This window comes from Nicotiana sylvestris, chromosome 7, assembly GCF_000393655.2.
Source record: "Nicotiana sylvestris chromosome 7, ASM39365v2, whole genome shotgun sequence".
Taxonomy (NCBI): domain Eukaryota; kingdom Viridiplantae; phylum Streptophyta; class Magnoliopsida; order Solanales; family Solanaceae; genus Nicotiana; species Nicotiana sylvestris.
Genome location: NC_091063.1, coordinates 62,326,887 through 62,345,395, shown reverse-complemented (window position 1 = coordinate 62,345,395; position 18,509 = coordinate 62,326,887). Strand labels below are relative to the sequence as shown.

General features: G+C 35.4%; 1 long non-coding RNA gene across 1 annotated transcript; it reads right to left on the bottom strand.

Moving 5' to 3' along the window:
- Nucleotides 1-11,326: 11,326 nt before the first annotated feature.
- Nucleotides 11,327-14,889, bottom strand: LOC138872566 (uncharacterized). Its single transcript, XR_011400980.1, has 2 exons — nt 12,126-14,889; nt 11,327-11,616 (listed from the first exon to the last, which is right to left on the bottom strand). It is a non-coding gene; the product is annotated as an uncharacterized lncRNA (long non-coding RNA).
- Between the last annotated feature and the right edge of the window lie 3,620 nt (nt 14,890-18,509).

The window sequence follows — 18,509 nt, the reverse complement described above, 5'->3', positions numbered from 1 at the left end:
AACCATCCTTTTTCTTCACAAGCAAGACAGGAGCACCCCAAGGTGATACATTAGGCCGAATAAAACCCTTATCAAGCAATTACTGTAAATGATCCTTCAACTCAGGAGGGGCCATACGATATAGAAGGATAGAAATGGGTTGAGTGCCCGACAACATATCAATGCCAAAATCAATATCTCTATCGAGAGGCATGCCCGGAATATTAGCTGGAAACACATCAGGAAAATCCTATATTACTAGGACTGAATCAACTATGGGGATATAAATACTGACATCTCTCACATAAGCTAGATACGCGTCATACCCCTTCTCAACCATACGCTGAGCCTTAAGGAAAGAAATAAATCTACTGGGAGTGTGATCTAAAGCACCCCTCCACTCAACACGCGGTACACTTGGCATAGCCAGCGTCACGGTTTTGGCGTGACAATCAAGAATAGCATAATGGGGCGACAACCAGTCTATGCCCAAGATAATATCAAAATCTACCATCCTGAGCAACAATAAATCGGCTCTGGTCTCAAAACCACTAAGAGTAACCAAACACGACCGATAAATGCGGTCAACAATAAGAGAATCTCCTACATGAGTAGAAACATAAACATGGGAACTCAAAGAATCCCGAGGTACACTCAAATACGAAGCAAAATAAGAAGACACATAAGAATAAGTGGAGCCTGAATCGAATAGAACCGATGCATCTTTGTGTCAAACCAGCATAATACATGTGATGACAGAATTGGAGGCAACAACCTTGGTACGGGTAGGAAGGGCATAGTATCGGGCCTGGTCTCCCCCTCTAGGGAGACCTCAACCTTCCCGACCTCCACCTCTAGCTGGCTGAGCAGCTATGGTAGCAATTGGAGCTGCAACTATAGCCTGAGAACTCTGCGGGGCACGCTGTGGCTGAGAAGTCTGTGGAGGTGCACCCTTCCTAAGTCTAGGGAAATCCCTCACCATATGGTGTGTGTAACCACACTCAAAACAAGCTCTGGGAGGATGTGGCGGCTGTGACTGGCTTGGTCCAGATCTGATGGACTGACCACTGAAAGCACCTCACGCAGGAGGCGCACCAGATACTGGCGGTGCATAATAAGGCTCCTACGACCTAGGGGGAGCTGGAATACCACTGCCTGTTGGAAGAGCTGAATGAATAGGGCGAATCATATAACCTCTACCATGACGACATGCAGCTGGGGCACGGGCACCAGAATAATGGCCCGACTCTCTAGACCTCTTGGACTCCCTTTCCTCTCTCTCCCTATCATGCATACCCTTTATCCTCCTAGCAATGCTCACCACCTTCTGATAAGAAATATCCATGTCCAACTCACGAGCCATGCTAGGCCTGATGCTGAGAATAAGCCCCTCAATAAACCGGCGAACCCTCTCGCGAACATTAGAAACCAAGGCTGGGGCATGTCTAGCCAAGCTGGTGTAACGGACAGCATACTCTGAGACAGTCATAGTACCCTGGCGCAAATGCTCAAACTTCGCGTGCCATGCGTCCTTGAGGCTTTGAGGAACAAATTCCCTTAGGAACATATCTGAAAACTGGGTCCAAGTCAGTGAAGCTGCCTCATCCGGACTGTCTAACTCATAGGTGCACCACCACTCATAGGCAGCTCCTCAAAGCTGGAAGGCAGTGAAAGAAACCCCACTCTATCCTGATATACCCATAGTGCGGAGGATACGGTGACACTCCTCCAAAATCCCAAGGCATCATCTGATGTTAACCCACTGAATATAGGAGGATCATACTTCTTGAACCTCTCAAGCCTTCGCTTCTCATCCTCTGAAGCCGCTGCCCTGTCCTCGGGCTAAACTGGGACTGCAGATGGTACAGGAATAATCTCTGGGACCTGATCAACATGCACTCGCTGCTCAAGAGTGCGAGCGGCGGGAGTCTGTGCTCCTCCCTTGGCCTGAGATGTGGCTGCAGCAAGGGGAAGCAACCTTGCCTGAGCTAGAGTGGTATACATGATCATGAACAACACAAGAGTCTCCTAAAGAGTTGGAGCAGTAGTAGCAGAAGGCGTATCAAGTGCCTGGACTCCAGTTGGAACTGCTGGTGGTACCTTGGCGGCAGCTCGCGCGGGTGCTCTGGTTGTACCACATGCGCGTTCTCGGCCTCTACCTCGGCCCCGGCCTCTGGTGGTTGTAGTAGGGGGCGCGGGTGCCTGATCATCTCGGGTAGCACGTGTCCTCACCATCTGTGAGAGAATAGAAGACAGAAGTTTAGAGTTATGACATCAAAATCTCGCACGACAAGGAAATCAAATGAAGTGGATTTTCGCTAATAGTTACATAGCCTCTTGCAGATAAGTACAGATGTCTCTGTACCGATTCGCGAGACTCTAATAAACCGGCTTGTGATTCATGACTCCTATGAGCCTAGAACTCTGATACCAACTTGTCATGGCCCCAGTTCACCCTCCATGAACTGTCATGACAGAATCTAGCCTCTCTAACTAGGTAAGCCTAACAAATGCGGAAAAGAAACAATTTGCAGAAAGAAAATATTATAAAACCGAAATAACAAAATGAAATAGTGTTTAAGATGCCGCCTGGAACATAATAGTACAAGAATCTCAACCTAACACTTCCCAAAATTCGGAACTCCATGAATGACAAACTAAGAGATACATAAGAAGCTCTAACTCCGGAAATGTCTAACAAAAAGGAAAATACTGAATGGCTATACTATTACAGAAAGATAGAAAGGAACTCCTCGGTCTGCGGACGTGGCAGATATACCTCGAAGTCTCTACAGAAAAGCCTCGCCTCAAGGATGATAAGACTGAGTAAAAGTACCTGGATCTGCACATGAAAAACATGCGCAGAAAGGGCATGAGTACACCACAGCGGTACTCAGTAAGTTCCAAGCCTAACCTCGGATGGGTAGTGACTAGGAAAGTCAGGGCCCTACTGAGATTAAATGAAATACAAGGTATAACAGTAAAATAAGATAGTATAATAAGTGCAACAGTAAGGTGTAGCGCAGAATAGAAAGAACAACACCAACTACTAGAGAGGCAAAGTAAACACACAGAGAAATACAGCTCAACACAGAAATAACAATTGATGATCTCCCAGGATACCGTCATGTAGTCCCAAATATAAATATCCAGTGGATCTCCCGGGATAATGTCCCCTAGTCCAACTCATAATGCGAGGGGATCTCCCGGAATACCGATCCGTAGTCCCAAATGTAAATACACAGCAACAACAAGAAGAATACACAGTTCAATTCAAATTCCATACCAAGGTAAAACAGGTATTTCTAGCCTGGCATGTTGCACGTAATCCAAATAAGGCAGTTTGAGTAAGTAAAGCAATTAAGTCAATTAGACATGTTTTCCTAAGCTAACAACATGCTTAAATTGCAAGTAGTACAAACAGGAAAAAAATAAACACAATTAAATTTACTGAAAGAAAAACCGAATTTTTCAACAATTTACACAAGTACGCACTCGTCACCTCACGTACAAGGCATTTCAAGTATCAATAATACCAAATCCTAAGGGGAGATCCCCCACACAGGGTTAGGCAAGCCACTTACCTCGAACCGGCTCAAAATCAACCTGAAACCACGTTCTTGCCATGAGCACTCGACTCCAAATGGCCCAAGTCTATTCAATTAATTGCATAATCTAAATAACACTTCAAGTAACTGATTCTACAAACAAATTCTAAGCTAATACGCGAAATTAGGTAAAATAACCAAATTGTCCCTCGGGCCCACATCTCAGCATCGGGTAAAATTTACATATTCAAAATCCTTATACTCTAACAAGTCTAACCATATAAAAAAATTTCAAATCCTATGTCAAATCCCAATCAAAACTCGAATTTTGGTCTAAGAACTTTCCCCAAAATTTTCATACAAATTCCGAAATTAAATGATGAATTCATGTTTAGATTAATGGGTTACAAGAAAAAAGGAGTTAAGAATCGTTACCCAATCGATATCTCTAAAAATCCCTCAAAACCTCGCTCAAATCCAAGCTCCCAAGCTCTAGTTTTCATAAAAATGGCTAAACCCTCGACTTTGAACTGAAACATTTTGCCCAGGTATTTCCTTCTTCGCGAACGAGCAAGGACCCTCGCATTCGTGAAGCACAACTTCGCTTGGTCCAGCTTTCCTTCATCACGAACACGATGCCCTGGTCGTGAACGCGGTACACAATCTCCTCCTCCTATGCGAACGCGGGAACACCATCGCGAATGTGTATATATAAAACCTCCCAGCTTCGCGAACGCGGGAGAAACTTCGCGAATGCGAAGCATTAAACCTCCCCCAGCCCCAGATCTTCTTCGCGAATGCGAGACCCCACTCGCAAACATGAAGAAGGAAACCAGAACTGGGCTGCTGCAATTTTCTGCAATTTCTCTAAGTTCCAAAATGACCCATTGAGCATACGAAACACACCCGAGGCCCCGGGACCTCAACCAAACATGCAAACCAATCCTAAAATATCATTCAAACTTGTTCCAATCTTCGGCACGCTCAAAAAAACATCAAAACAGCAATTTAATATCGGATTTAAGCCTATGATCTCCAAAAACTCTCAAATTACGCTTTCGATCAAAAGGTCTATCAAACCTCGTCTGAATGACCTGAAATTTTGCAAGAACATCACATTCAACACTACAGAACTACTCCAACTTCCAGAATTTCATTCCGATCCTGATATCAAAATATCATTATCGAACCGAAAACTTCAAAAATTCAACTTTCGGCATTTCAACTTAAATCAGCTACGGACCTCCAAAACACGATCTGAACACGCCCCCAAACCCGAAATCACCCAACGGAGCTAATAGAACCGACGAAATTCCATTCCGAGGCCGTATTCACACTGCTCCAACTACGGTCCAAATTCTAAAGCTTAGGCTCTAATTTAGGGACTAAGTATTCCCAAACACTCCGAAACTCAAAACCAAACATCCCGGCGAATCAAACTAGTAGAAACAAACACGGGAAAAGAAGTTAATAGGGGATTGGGGCATTAATTCTTAAAACAACCGGCCGGGTCATTACAGTAAAGGTATGGTTATCTTGCTTTATTCTGAATATCCATTTGTCAGATAAAGCTCTCTTACCTTTCGGCAATTTCACTAACTCATATGTTCCATTCTCATGGAGTGAATTCATCTCATCTTTTATGGCTTCAATCCACTGATCTTTGTGAGTATCTTGCATGGCTTTATCATAATTGTCAGGTTCTTCCATGTCAGTCAAAACTACATACTCATCAGGAGGATAGCGCATGGATTTTTACTGCTCCCTTTTACATCTTCTAAGAGAGGTTTCAGGAGTATTCGAAGTAGTTACCTGAGTAGGAATTGGTTGCTGATCAACCATAACTTCATCAATTGAAGCATCCATAACATCTACACCATGATGATCATTTTGTTAGAAAATTCAGGCTAACGGGAGAATTGTTAGGTGTTTGCCATAATTTTCTTACCATATTTGGTTTTCCTATTTGTTGAAGGAAAGGGAAATATGTATACCTTAATTGGGTTTTCCTTCCTGTAGAAGAAAATTACAAATCTCCCATATTTGGCTAGTCCTTTTTCTTGTAGAAAAAGTTTTGGAGTTCTATAAATTGAAGATCAGTCCTTCTCATTCAGTAGCATCCACAATGTAGTCATATGAGATTTGAGAGTCGTGTTTAGGGGGAGAACTTTATGGGACAAGTGTTAGTATGTCACTTGTGTTTGCCTCTTTGTGAAGTTGTTCTCTCGATATTTTATACTCTCTTTTTATATAGTGGATTGCTCATCTCCGCCATAGACGTAGGTTAATTGACCTAACCACGTTAAATATTTGTGTATTTTTTGGTAGATTTCTCTTTGTTGTGTGATTTATCGTTGTTCAAGGTTTGTTTTAATAGCTTTCGCATGACACCTAACTTTTTTCGGTCCTAACAAGTGGTATCAGAACAAGGTTCAAGACAGGATCATATTGGCAGGTTTAGTTCAAACCGCAACATATTTGATGATAATCATGATTTTTGCTTGAGAAATTTGACCAGTGTGCTATGCACGTTAAGACAAACTTTGTGGTGGAGATTTGGAGTGACCTGTTGAAGGCTATGTGAAGAAGGTGGATCAAGTTTATTTTGTCAAAAAATTCAGGCCAAGGGGGAGAATTGTTAGGTGTTTGTCCAGATTTTCTTACCACAATTGGTTTTCCTATATCATGAAGGAAAGGAGAACATATTTACTATAATTGAGTTTTTCTTTTCCTAGAAGGAAAATATTATTCTTCTATAAATTGAGGATTCCTCCTTCTCATTCAGTAGCATCCATAATGTAGGGCTTCTATAAATTGAGGATTCCTCCTTCTCATTCAGTAGCATCCATAATGTAGCCATATGGGATTTGAGAGACGTGTTTATGGGGAGAACTTTACGGGACAAGTGTTAGTGTGTCAATTGTGTTTGCCTCTTAGTGAGGTTGTTCTCTCCATTTTTGTACTCTCTTTTATATAGTGGATTGCTCTCTGTCGTGGACGTAGGTCAATTAACCAAACCACGTTAAATATTTGTCTCTTTTTGGTATATTTCTCCTTGTTATATGATTTATCGTCATTCAAGGTTTGCTTTGCTAGCTTCCATATGACACTTAATTATTTTGATCCTAACAAGTGGTATCAGAGCGATGTTCAAGACATGTTCATCTTGGCGGGTTCAGTTCTAGCGACAACATATTTGACGATAATCGTGATTTTTGTCTGAGAAATTTGGCCGATGTGCTACGCACGTTGACACAAACTTTGTGGTGGAGATTTGGAGATGCGACCTGTTGAAGGCTATGTGAAGAAGGTGGATCAAGTTTCTTTCGTCAGAAAATTCAGGCCAAGGGGGAGAATTGTTAGATGTTTGTCCTGATTTTCTTACCATAATTGATTTTCCCATCTCATGAAGGAAAGGACAACATATTTATCATAATTGGGTTTTTCTTTTCCTAGAAGGAAAATATAATTCTTCCATATTTGGCTAGTCCCTTTTCTTGTAGGAAAATGTTTGGAGTTTTATAAATTGAAGATCCATCCTTCTCATTCAGTAGCATCCACAATGTAGCCATATGGGGTTTGAGAGTCGTGTTTAGGGGGAGAATTTTATGGGACAAGTGTTAGTGTGTACTTGTGTTAGCCTCTTCGTGAGGTTGTTCTATCGATATTTTGTACTCTCTTTTATATAGTGGATTGCTCATCTCCGCCATGGACGTAGGTCAGTTGACCGAACCACGTTATATGTTTGTGTCTCTTTTGATATATTTCTCTTTGTTGTCTGATTTATCGTCGTTCAAGTTTGCTTTGCTAGCTTTCGTATGACACCTGATTTTTTGCGGTCATAACAATATTATCACACACCTTGTGCAATATGTATTTTTATACCTAATCATCCGCCAAAAAAAAATGACATTACAATACAGCAAGTAATTGGTTCTTAAATTTTATTTTATTTTGTAAAGTATCTTGTAGTATTGGAATCAACTTATTCTTTTTCATGAAAAAATTTCCGTTCATTTATATACACGATTGTTAGGTGAGCATATCACCGGAACAATGAAAACAATTGTTTCCTCATCATCTTTCTCTTTGTTCCTTCGTTATTTATTACTACAAATTTTGAGAAACCATATTGTTTAATGATTATTATATTTTTTATAACTATATATATATATATATATATATATATATATATATATATATAATTACTTCCTATAACTACTATTCAGTTGTTACAGTAGTATATTCGCTGTATTCGTGCTGCTGTATTCATGAACACAACAGCAAAAAGCGCCTAAAAATCAGGCAGTCCAGTTGTACGCGCATGTATTTGCGCCATATATTCATGAACACAGTAACAACAATCACCTTAAAAATAACTTTGTCCAATTGTCTAATAACGGAAATATATCAATTAGTGTGATACACTCCAAATAATTCAACAAAATCAATTCTAACATGCCTTATTATCAAGCCAATTAATTAGAATAATTTTTCAGTTGTATATAATTGTTGTATTTTACTTTTGTATTTAGTATGTTTCAATTTTTTTTTAGTGTTGCATTCATTAGATTCAATGTTTGTATTTACTATATTCACTATTTTATATTCAGTATTTTTATTGGTTGTATTCATTGTATTTTTATTTGTATCCAGTGTATTTTACTGTATTTTAAAATTAAATGTATTCATTGTTTATAATCTATTCTATTTTAATATTTATATTCAGTGTATTTCAATTTATATTCTGTATTCAGCTGTATTAAAAAAATAAAATTTCGAAATACATAAATACATGCAAAAAAATATTTATACAAAAATACAACATGTTTGAGTGAATTTGTACAGAATACAAGGTAATTATAGAAAATAATATTTTAAAATAATTTTAGTTTATAATAACTAGGGTGTATATCTTTGCTATAGGAGGTAAAATTCCCTTTATTTATTTATTAATTAATTTTCTAGTGGTTTGGAAGTAAGTGATAAAAATCTACTCAACATTTGATACGATTGGAATGCTTAAAGTGTCAACTGAAATATGAAAACCTAAATAGCAAAATTAGTTCAACTTATTAATTACTCCATACAAGTTAGCTTAGCTATACGGTATTTCTCCAAACAACTATCATTCAGGTGTTATGAAACTAGTATAACTTGTATAGTTGTAGATAACTCAGTATAAAGATTTTTATGTTTTTTAAAAATCAACCAAAGATGATTATTTACATTGGGCATGAATTGTTACTTACAAGAAACCCAAAAAGTAAATAACCTGATAGTTAAATAACGGTAAAGGTGAAGGAGATACATCTATTTTCCTCTTTCATTCCTCTGTAGTGTCTGATGCTACTGAGTTTGCCACATTTTCACGTAAAGTCTAAAAATTGTAGTACGGCATGTTTTCCCCCAATGAATTGAATGCGAATAATTTCGGATAAAAGTCACACATAGCGACTTTTGAAGTCAGAAAAATTACGCGACAGATCAAATATTTACATTGTATTTACTATTTGTAGTTATACTTTTAATAAATTTATTATTTATAGTTATATTTGAATTTTATAGCAAATTCATGAAATAAGAGATTAATTACTTTGAACAGAAACAAAAGAGCAATAAGCTCTTGTAGCTCAGTTTGTTAGAGCGCTCGCTTAGCCATCGGAGGTCTTGAGTTTGACTGTTAACAAGAACATTTTATTTTTCTGTATTATGTATTTCGCCTTACTTGTATTCGTTGTGCGAATAAATACAATCGATACAAGTTGTATCCTTTGTATATACCCTTATATTTTGTCTTGGTTACAGTTAGTACATATTGTATTCGTCGCACAAATAAATGCAATTGCGCGAACGAATACAGTTGATACGCGTTGTATTCGTTGCGCGAACAAATACAATTGATACATATTATTGTGCATTTGAATACAAGTAATATAAGTTAATAATAATTGAATAGTAACTATAAATGGTAGTTAGGCAATTCCTAGGCTCTAAACTATAGTGGTCTATGTAAATCAAAAGTCTCACTTGTGAAATTTCAAACTTTTCAATATGTGGTTTCCAATTATACGACTGAAAGGTGCGTAAAGCCTTCGCTCTTTTTCCACTACTAGTGACCCAAGCGCAGATGAAAAAACTAATATAATTCCAGTTAATTAATAATTTATTTTAATCCTGTTACGAAATAAATGTAATTTTCAGTCACAAATTTTCATGATTGAAGTCAAGTCCATGTCCAAACATAATGAACAATCTTTTTTCAATTTCAATTTCAAATACTTTTTTACACCTTAATCGAATATTATTGAACGCTTAAAAAAAATTCAAATCCTACAAGAGTATACATAAACTAACTTGTGTTAGACACTTTATTTCAACGGAAAAGGATATATAATAAAATTTGACTAAAACCTATATTAAGCTATAACTATATTATTTTCTTTGTCGTTATAAGAACGACAATGGTATGGTATAATGATCAAAATATCTAATTTTTATTTTATATTTTAAGTATGGTAATAATTCCCTTTCATTAATATCATAATTCAATTTTATTCCTATAATTATAGATAGTTACCTAAGTAGTACTTCATCATTTTATCTTTTTACCTCTGGGTCACAATTTTTTTTTTTTTTTTTGTTTTTAAACCCCTCCCAAATTAGGAGGATCTATAGTGTTTCCACACTTCCCCTCCATGGTGACTCGAACCCAAGACCTAACGGTCGTAGGTGGAGGTGCTTTTACCAACTGAGCAAGCCTCACTTGTCTCTGGGTCACAATTAAATCCTTCTTTGTCTCTTTTATTCTTCTGTAAAAATTCAGTAAGTCCTTGCGCCTTTTTTATAATTAGCATAATGTATATGGTCTTCTACTTTATTAGAGAATCTATCTTTAATATCATTGTAAAATAACTAATACCTCCAACAATATTACAATATATTGCGTAAGGTAAAATTATGTAGCCTGATAATATATACTTGTATTTAAACTATTGAACTTTGCCTGCTTATTGTTTCTTTCAGAATTTAATCTTCATATCATTATGTGTGCCTAATTCATTTTACTTTTATTACAATTTGTTGAATAAAAAATATTTGCTTCTTTGGAAATGAATATCATTATTTCTACAATATTAGGTATGTATTATGTATTTTTTATAGTAATCTATTAGTAAGAAAAAGCAATTTTCTTTACTACAGTAAATATTTTGTATTATCTCCACTGTATTAGGCTCATATACTGTTATTTTTTTAACTCTAACAAAATTGACCTTAAATTAGAATGAATAATAACTTTGAAATTAAGCTAATATAAAAATTTGCATAGAAAGTGATACTGAAAGTATTTTGGTAGACGGGAGAATACAAGGAAAAAGAGGGTTGGGTATAGCCGATAAACGTGGCTGCAAACTGAGAGCGTAAAAATGTTGCTATGTACTATTGGGGGACCCACATAATTAGGAAATAATTATTTCAAAAAAACTGGGAAATTCATGGGGCCTTGAAAATTTATTAGCGTGTACAAATGATAAAGCTAACACGTACAATACCTATAAAGCAAATAAAGTAAAAAATTTCGGAAATACCCTTATAGTGAAAGGGACATGTTGACGGAGAGCTGCTAAACTCTCACTTATAGAATACTAGAAATGAAGTCTGTGCTAAGCACAGCCCAACATAGCACGGGTTCAACATATTAGATGTTGATCGAGGATGACCTATACATACGATAAACAATGGCATAAGGAAATTCGTACCATTTAGGGGACCAATATTGTATGTAAGCACTTCATGAAGAATAAAAAATTCATGTTTTCACTTATTGGTCTTACAAAAGAGGAATAAGAAAATAATAACTCTCATCTTAAAAGAAAAATATAAGACACACAAATAGCTTATACATGTTAACTACCTTATCCATCCTAACATACATTCTTCAACATCTCATGTTAACTACCTTATCCATCCTAAATACGTTCTTCAGCATTTGATATGCTATCAAATCAAAAGTCACTCTCCCGGAACTAGTGTTCCTCAAATTGCGTGTTACCATATTTATGGTCCTTTTGATGTTTCAACTCAACACCTAACCACCAAATCCAAATGAAAAAAGAGGTAGAATCAGCGCTTCTATATAGTCTTTACATTCACAACAGAATGAGCAGTAGGACTTGTACCATGACCTAGCCATAACAGAAAATTACTATGTAATTATTAAAGAAAAAAATAAAAATTACCAGGTGAAAGGGGTATGTAAAAAGGTATGTAAGAAGCAGAATAGTTAATTTATGTATCTGAACTATTCAATAGTAGAGAATTAATCCAACAACTAACTTTCAAGCAGCAACCTTTTCTATATATTTACCATGCTAATGGTACATATCATGTCCATAGAGTTAAAAAGGTCATGAAAAAAAAATAAAAATTCAGCAGCATTTCTAACTTCTAAGGCTACCTGGCTAGCTTTTAAATTTTTTGGCTTCGTGGTTCAGAAAAGGTAGTAATGCTATTAGTAACTTGAATTTGCCTTTATTGGAAAAGCTTGTTCAGCCAAAACCATAAAGAATTTTGGAGAAGGAGAGGAGGATTTCTTACTGGGTTTTGCCTGTCGTAAATTTAGAATGCACCTTTAATTTGAGAGGCTTCCACCAACTGGTCCTTGCAGTATGGCTGATTGCAGTTCTTTGATAGAAATACACAACTGATCACTTATAGCTCTCCAAATCAAAGAGAGAAGATGATTTCAACATTCAGATATTAGAAGAATAAAAGTTCCATAATTTGTCCTTGCTTATGAGTCATTACACGTAGTTAATTTTGGAGAAAGATCAAAAGTACCAAGACGAATTAATAAAGAGATACAAAGATCTGACAGTGAATCTATAATACATCAGACAAAGTAAAGGAAATAATAAGCATGGTTATAAGGTACTCTCAAGACCAGTATGCATTTCCCTCTCAGAACTTTGTCATTTGAGGCAATGCCAATTAAATTTGTCCTAATTGCAAAAAGAATCAAAGGAAGCAATGGATGCTCTTGAGCGAGTGGTTTTGTCAACAAAATGCTCAATCATTTGATCTTCTTTGAAGCCCATTAGTTTGTCAAATTCAATATTTATTTTTACATCTTTAAAAGATCTTCTTTGAACCATATAAAAGCTCCAAAACTATAGTTAATACAATATATGTCAGCAACAAAGGAACATTTTACTATAGCTAGGTTCTATCCACCTCTGTTCATGATATTCACCGGTTGATAACAACCACGACACCTGTACAATCTTCAGACCCTTAAGTTGGAAAGAAAGTAGCTTTTGGCCTCCGGTAATTTCAATCATCTACTGATATTCTTCTTGAATGTAATTGATCATAAATGATACTAATAAAAGTAAAAGTAGACATAGCTTGGTATCGCCACAATGAGCAAATAATCTACATGCATAAAGTTAGGAAGTTTTAAATAAACAAAGAATAAAAGAAGTTTGTTGAACTTCATGCATTCTTTTGGTAATCCGGACCTTCTTAACCTTGAAGCAACATCTAATGTCATATTAAACTCACAAAGAGAGAACATCTACTTATAAGATAGTACTTCACAAATATTAAACTTACTGCATAACCTATCTTTTTAACCATTCACTTCACAACTTGACATATAGTTGGTCCTGTCTGAAGAAGCCATATTTGTCTTTTTAGTAATAGAATATTTATTTTGGAAAGCTTCAGTAATGGACTATCTCCTTGCTAAAATATAAGTAAATCTACACTTACAAAGAATAACAAGAAGAAGCAGCCTAGTTCCATCTTCCATGAATGTTGAAAGCAACAACGAAAAAGAATAAACAAAAGACAGATATCAAACTTAAAATCTTTAATTAAGGCCATCAGCTAATTAGCAAGTCTAGTTTTCTGTATCAGTGAGGCAAAACTCTGCTAAAATCTTTTAGTACAAGTGTCTTTACCCCTCACTCTACATAATGTAAAGCAATTGTAATATCCGTTAAAGCAAACTGACAGAAGAAAGAAAGGATATAGGACATCCACAATGTCCCTATCCATCTTTAAATTCCCAAAATCAGAAACACTGAAGTTGCACCTAGGTATTTCTTTCCAAACATCAAAAATCAGATAAGAATTCCAGACATGCATGATGTACAAAAGACAGTAAGAATTATAGAAAGACCAACATCGAACAAAAAATGGACAACTTTCAAAGAAATACAGAAGAGGAAGGCAGAAGCCGGGGCAAGAAAGAAAAACAGGGGAAAATTTTTACCAGACTTAACATACACAATAGAGCGTAAAACATTGTAGCAAATATACTGTAAAATCAGGAAAAGACAGAATTTATGAAAGAATTTTGAACATAGAAAGTGGAAAAACTACATGAAGATCCAGAAACAGAGGCGGATCCAGGATTTTAATATCATGGGGTGCACCATTATCTTTAGCTAAAGTTGATACTTGTCATAGTGTTTTACAACTAATCAATTTTGCACATTATCTAAATAGATAAACTTCATACTTGATAAATCTTTTATATCATTAATATCTTAAACAATTATTGAATAATATAGTCTTAAATTGATTTGGTTCGTACTGTACTGTCAAAGCAAAGAGGATTAAGGTACGTAGAATGTTAATGGCAAAGTAATGCCGTAAACATTTAAATTTTTGCGTGTTTTAGTTCAAAAAGAAACACAAAGATATCAAAAAGCCTTAAGAGCATATGGCTAATTCTTTGTATGTGAGTTGCTTACCCAAAAAAAAGTATTTTACTTATTCAAAAATTGAATACAAAAATTCAAAAATTTGATTGGAATAAAAAAATATGAAGCAAGTTTTATCATGTACTGCGTAACTAATCTTTTAGAATTATTTATTTTAAAACAAAGTTAGAGTAGTTCAAGATAAAAACAAATCTCAACAAGAAATAATCAATAGCTAAAAGCAGAATTCTTAATCTATTATTTACCATTTATTAAATTGGATGAAGTCAAAAGAAAAGAGAAATGAAAAGAAAGGGTAAGAGAAAGAAAAGAAAAGAAAAGATAGGTCAAAATAAAAATAAAATATGTGGCCATAGGGTCTGGGGACCCAACGCCCACTTTTGACCATGGGTTCACACTGCACTATACAACAAAATTTTCATAAAATTATATTGAAAGTCTAGCTTATAGCTCCAAACAGGATGGGTGCAAGTGCACCACAATTTGTGAGGTGGATCCGCGACCAGAGACACCACATGAATTTAAAAACTCACTCAAAGAAGATGACACCTTGAACTCTTGAAGTAGTAAAGCAAGAAAAAAAATGCAGAGAAAAGCCAAAGAGAGAGAATCAGGCGAGGGAAGAGATGGAAAACTGTAGAGTTATAGTGTATCTGAAATATTGAAGTAAACGTGGTTGGGTAAAGGAACAGTGCAGCCCACGTGTTAATTCACCAATAAGTTAAGCCCAAATATAATACTCCTACTATTTACAAAGCTTTTTGTACTACTCAAGAGTCAAGACAACAATGTTCGTACACCTAAACTGCCGCTTCTAAATAGTATAGATGGGGCATGACCTGTGCCAGCACAGGCCCAACATTTGGATTTTGAAGCGGTTGTTGCTTGTTTATTGCTAATTCCAGTAGTCAATTGATTATTTAGTCAATGATGTATACATACCTATGCTAGAAGTGCAGAAAATACGAAGTAGCACAGGCGCGATTTTGCATTTTTAAGCTTGATGTCATAAATATATTTATCCTATTTTCGGTAAAGTATATCAATTCCTGTGTTGTTTTAGAATCGGATAGCCTGCAACGAAGTCTCGATAAACAGTTGGCATGGCATGTGACATAAAATGGAAAACTCTTATATTTTGTTGTCAAAAAAATGCTCCTCAAAATAAGCATCTTGCAAAGCCCCTATTAGGACATCTAAGGCCACTGGATTCCTGCATAGTTTAGAAGGAAGAAAAAAATCTTCACAAAAGAGATAAGTTGGGAATGATATAAAAGACTTATTGTGGTGTTTTATCATAAACTACATCATTTGATTTGTTCTATCAAAAACCTATGAGTACTGAAATCACCAATTTTTTCCAGCTGCCTATTGCTTACAGCAATGCAAAACAGCAAAGCATATGTTCCAAAACCAATACTCACAATCATACCAAGGACCGATACACTCCTTTTGCTTTTCTTTTCGACCTTTCTCTTAAAGTATTTTAGATTTCATCTTCTCTGATGCTTGCAACACCTTATACATCCGTCTTCTCTTTGCTATTTACGTCCAATCTTTTTTTTTTTCTTTGTTTCGCTCATGGATTCAGCTTGCAAATTTCATTGGAACTACAAGATGAGAATCCATCACTTTGCTATTTACGTCCAATCTTTTTTTTTTCTTTGTTTCGCTCATGGATTCAGCTTGCAAATTTCATTGGAACTACAAGATGAGAATCCATCACTGAAAAATCTGGACAACATCTCATTGGGTATGCCTGCAACAATCTCTGCAAGTTAAACTCCAATTCGAAAACCAGATTCATTAGCAGAAATAACAGTGTCAATGACTAAATCCGTCATGCTTCATAGTTCATACAATTATATAAAATTCCATCATAATCCTACAAGTCAAACCCACAAATAGAAAATGTCTCATGTATAGATATTACACAAGCAAAAAAGGCACTACTACGGTCTCTTAGTTGAGAAAACAACCAATTCAGTAAAAAATAAATTATAACACATAGGGTTACCAAACCAAAGCTCATTGAATCACTTTGATCTTCAAACAAATCAATCATATATAAGTCCAAAACTGATGCTTTTCTCTCTCAATAAGCAAGTTAATATCTTTTTACGCACTAATCAGACATAGACCAACAGATTTCAGCAGTATCAACCAAAATATTCAGTATGACAAAATACCAATGGCATAACAGTGCTTCTAGCTATTGAGAAAATTAATAAAATCTAGCATTAGTTCTATATTATTTATATTCAAAGATCTATATTTTACACCAAAAGTATGATAAAAGAGTCCGATATTTCAAATGTTGAACTGAAGTTTTACTATCTTTAAAGTATCTGTTTCTCTCCTTTCTCAAACAGATTAATCTTGGTCAAATATCAGCTATCAAGTGTTTGCTTCTTGGCATATACATTATGATTAAGAATTTTTCTTTTAGTTCAGACCCTTCCGGGAAAGTCATATGGTTTTTCCTAAAGAAAATAACTCAAATTAGAAAATAGCCATCTATAATTTTAATATAACATATGTAATTACTTAAATAGGCAGAGAAAATATGAACAACATTCTGACCTAAAGCAACAGAATTCCAGCCTGACTGGAATTAAAATATTATCTATTTTTTTTATGAAAGTAAAATATTTATCTAAAGTTTATATTTTCAACTGTGTTGGTTCTTAGTGAAAATAGTAGTCCATACAGAAATCAATATGGATATCCACAAGAAAAATTATTTTTTGTACAACATGGGCATAATATGAAACTTTTCTATACAAAAATATGAGCAAAAGAGGACATAAGAATATTATGTGCCTCTAGAATTGTTTAGTCCTACCACAATTAACTATTATAAAAAATAATATCCATTGTTTGTAATTTCAAGTACAACATACGCACATCCTCAACATTCGCTATCAATAACTTGCTATATTGTCCAACTTAGCAGCCAACCTTTGTCATTAAAAAAAATCAGCTTAGGAGAAGACTATATACTACTAAAATAGCTTCCGAAAATAAATAAACACCAACCAACTATGAAAGTATATATTTGCAGGTGAATATATGGAATTGATAGAAGTACTATGATATAATTAATTATGCATTTAGTAGGCATTAAGAAAGTAAAAGAAGTAGTATATTAGAAACTTGGAAGACTCCGCTTGAATCTTCTTCTCACTACGGGGAGAATTTGATAGATGGCAATCCATTTTCGCATTTATCTCCCAAAGAAGGCTACAAAGTGTTATTAACTTATCTGGAACTTACTAATCGTTTAAGTGCAATATTTTCTTAGTCATTTATATGGTGGATCCACATAGATAAAAAGGTGACGGAAACATGACATAGGCTAAAACAAACGATCTACAGTAATCTATGACACAGAAGATATATACTCATGAATTCTTATAAGCACATAAGAAAAAGATATCTAGCTTAATATTGCACAACAGACTGAAGCTCAACGGTTATTGACTTGACCTGTGCTCTCCCTCCGTCCAAGCAATATGTTCCTTTGGCGGTGCTCCAGATCTGAACTTGTAGATTTACCTCCGTCATTTCAATATTTAAGTTGCCTGAATTCACTCTAAAACTCTGATAAGCATCATATTCTTTACTTAAGTAGCATATATTAAGTTTTTATCTTTTTGTTAACTTACTTAATTTTTATCACGTTGTTATAATTTTTATTGAAGGAGGATATAAAGATTTATGTCGTTGACTTTTGAAAGTTTGTACTTGTATCATGAGTTGGTATTGGTTTAATTATCCATATGTCGTTGACTGTTGTTTTTTGTATTTGAATATTCCTTCTATATAGACTTGAGGCTATAACTGTTACATCAAGAACTTCTTTTTCTATGCGGGAACTATTAAAAAAGAAGAATGGTGCAGAAATATGCATAAGCGGCTAAAAACACAACATAATTTCCAACATCTTGTACTCCTCCAGCCGGTACTCATCGGCGACATACATCCAACCACTCCGCTGCCTTTTCAAGGCCGGTCATGTCTCTCCTACTAAAAGTTTCCTCTTTAACCTTGTAAATGTGAATATCAATTTCGTCAGGCAGATATGACAGATTAGTTGCCCTTACAAATGTTAAACTTGATACTTAATGAATATAAAAAACATTCAGGCATATTAAAAGCTAAACAGATATATACTTTGAAATCAATTGCTTTACGCATATAAATAGCTATATGTCTGATTTACAGTAGAAGTCACTTACCAAATTCT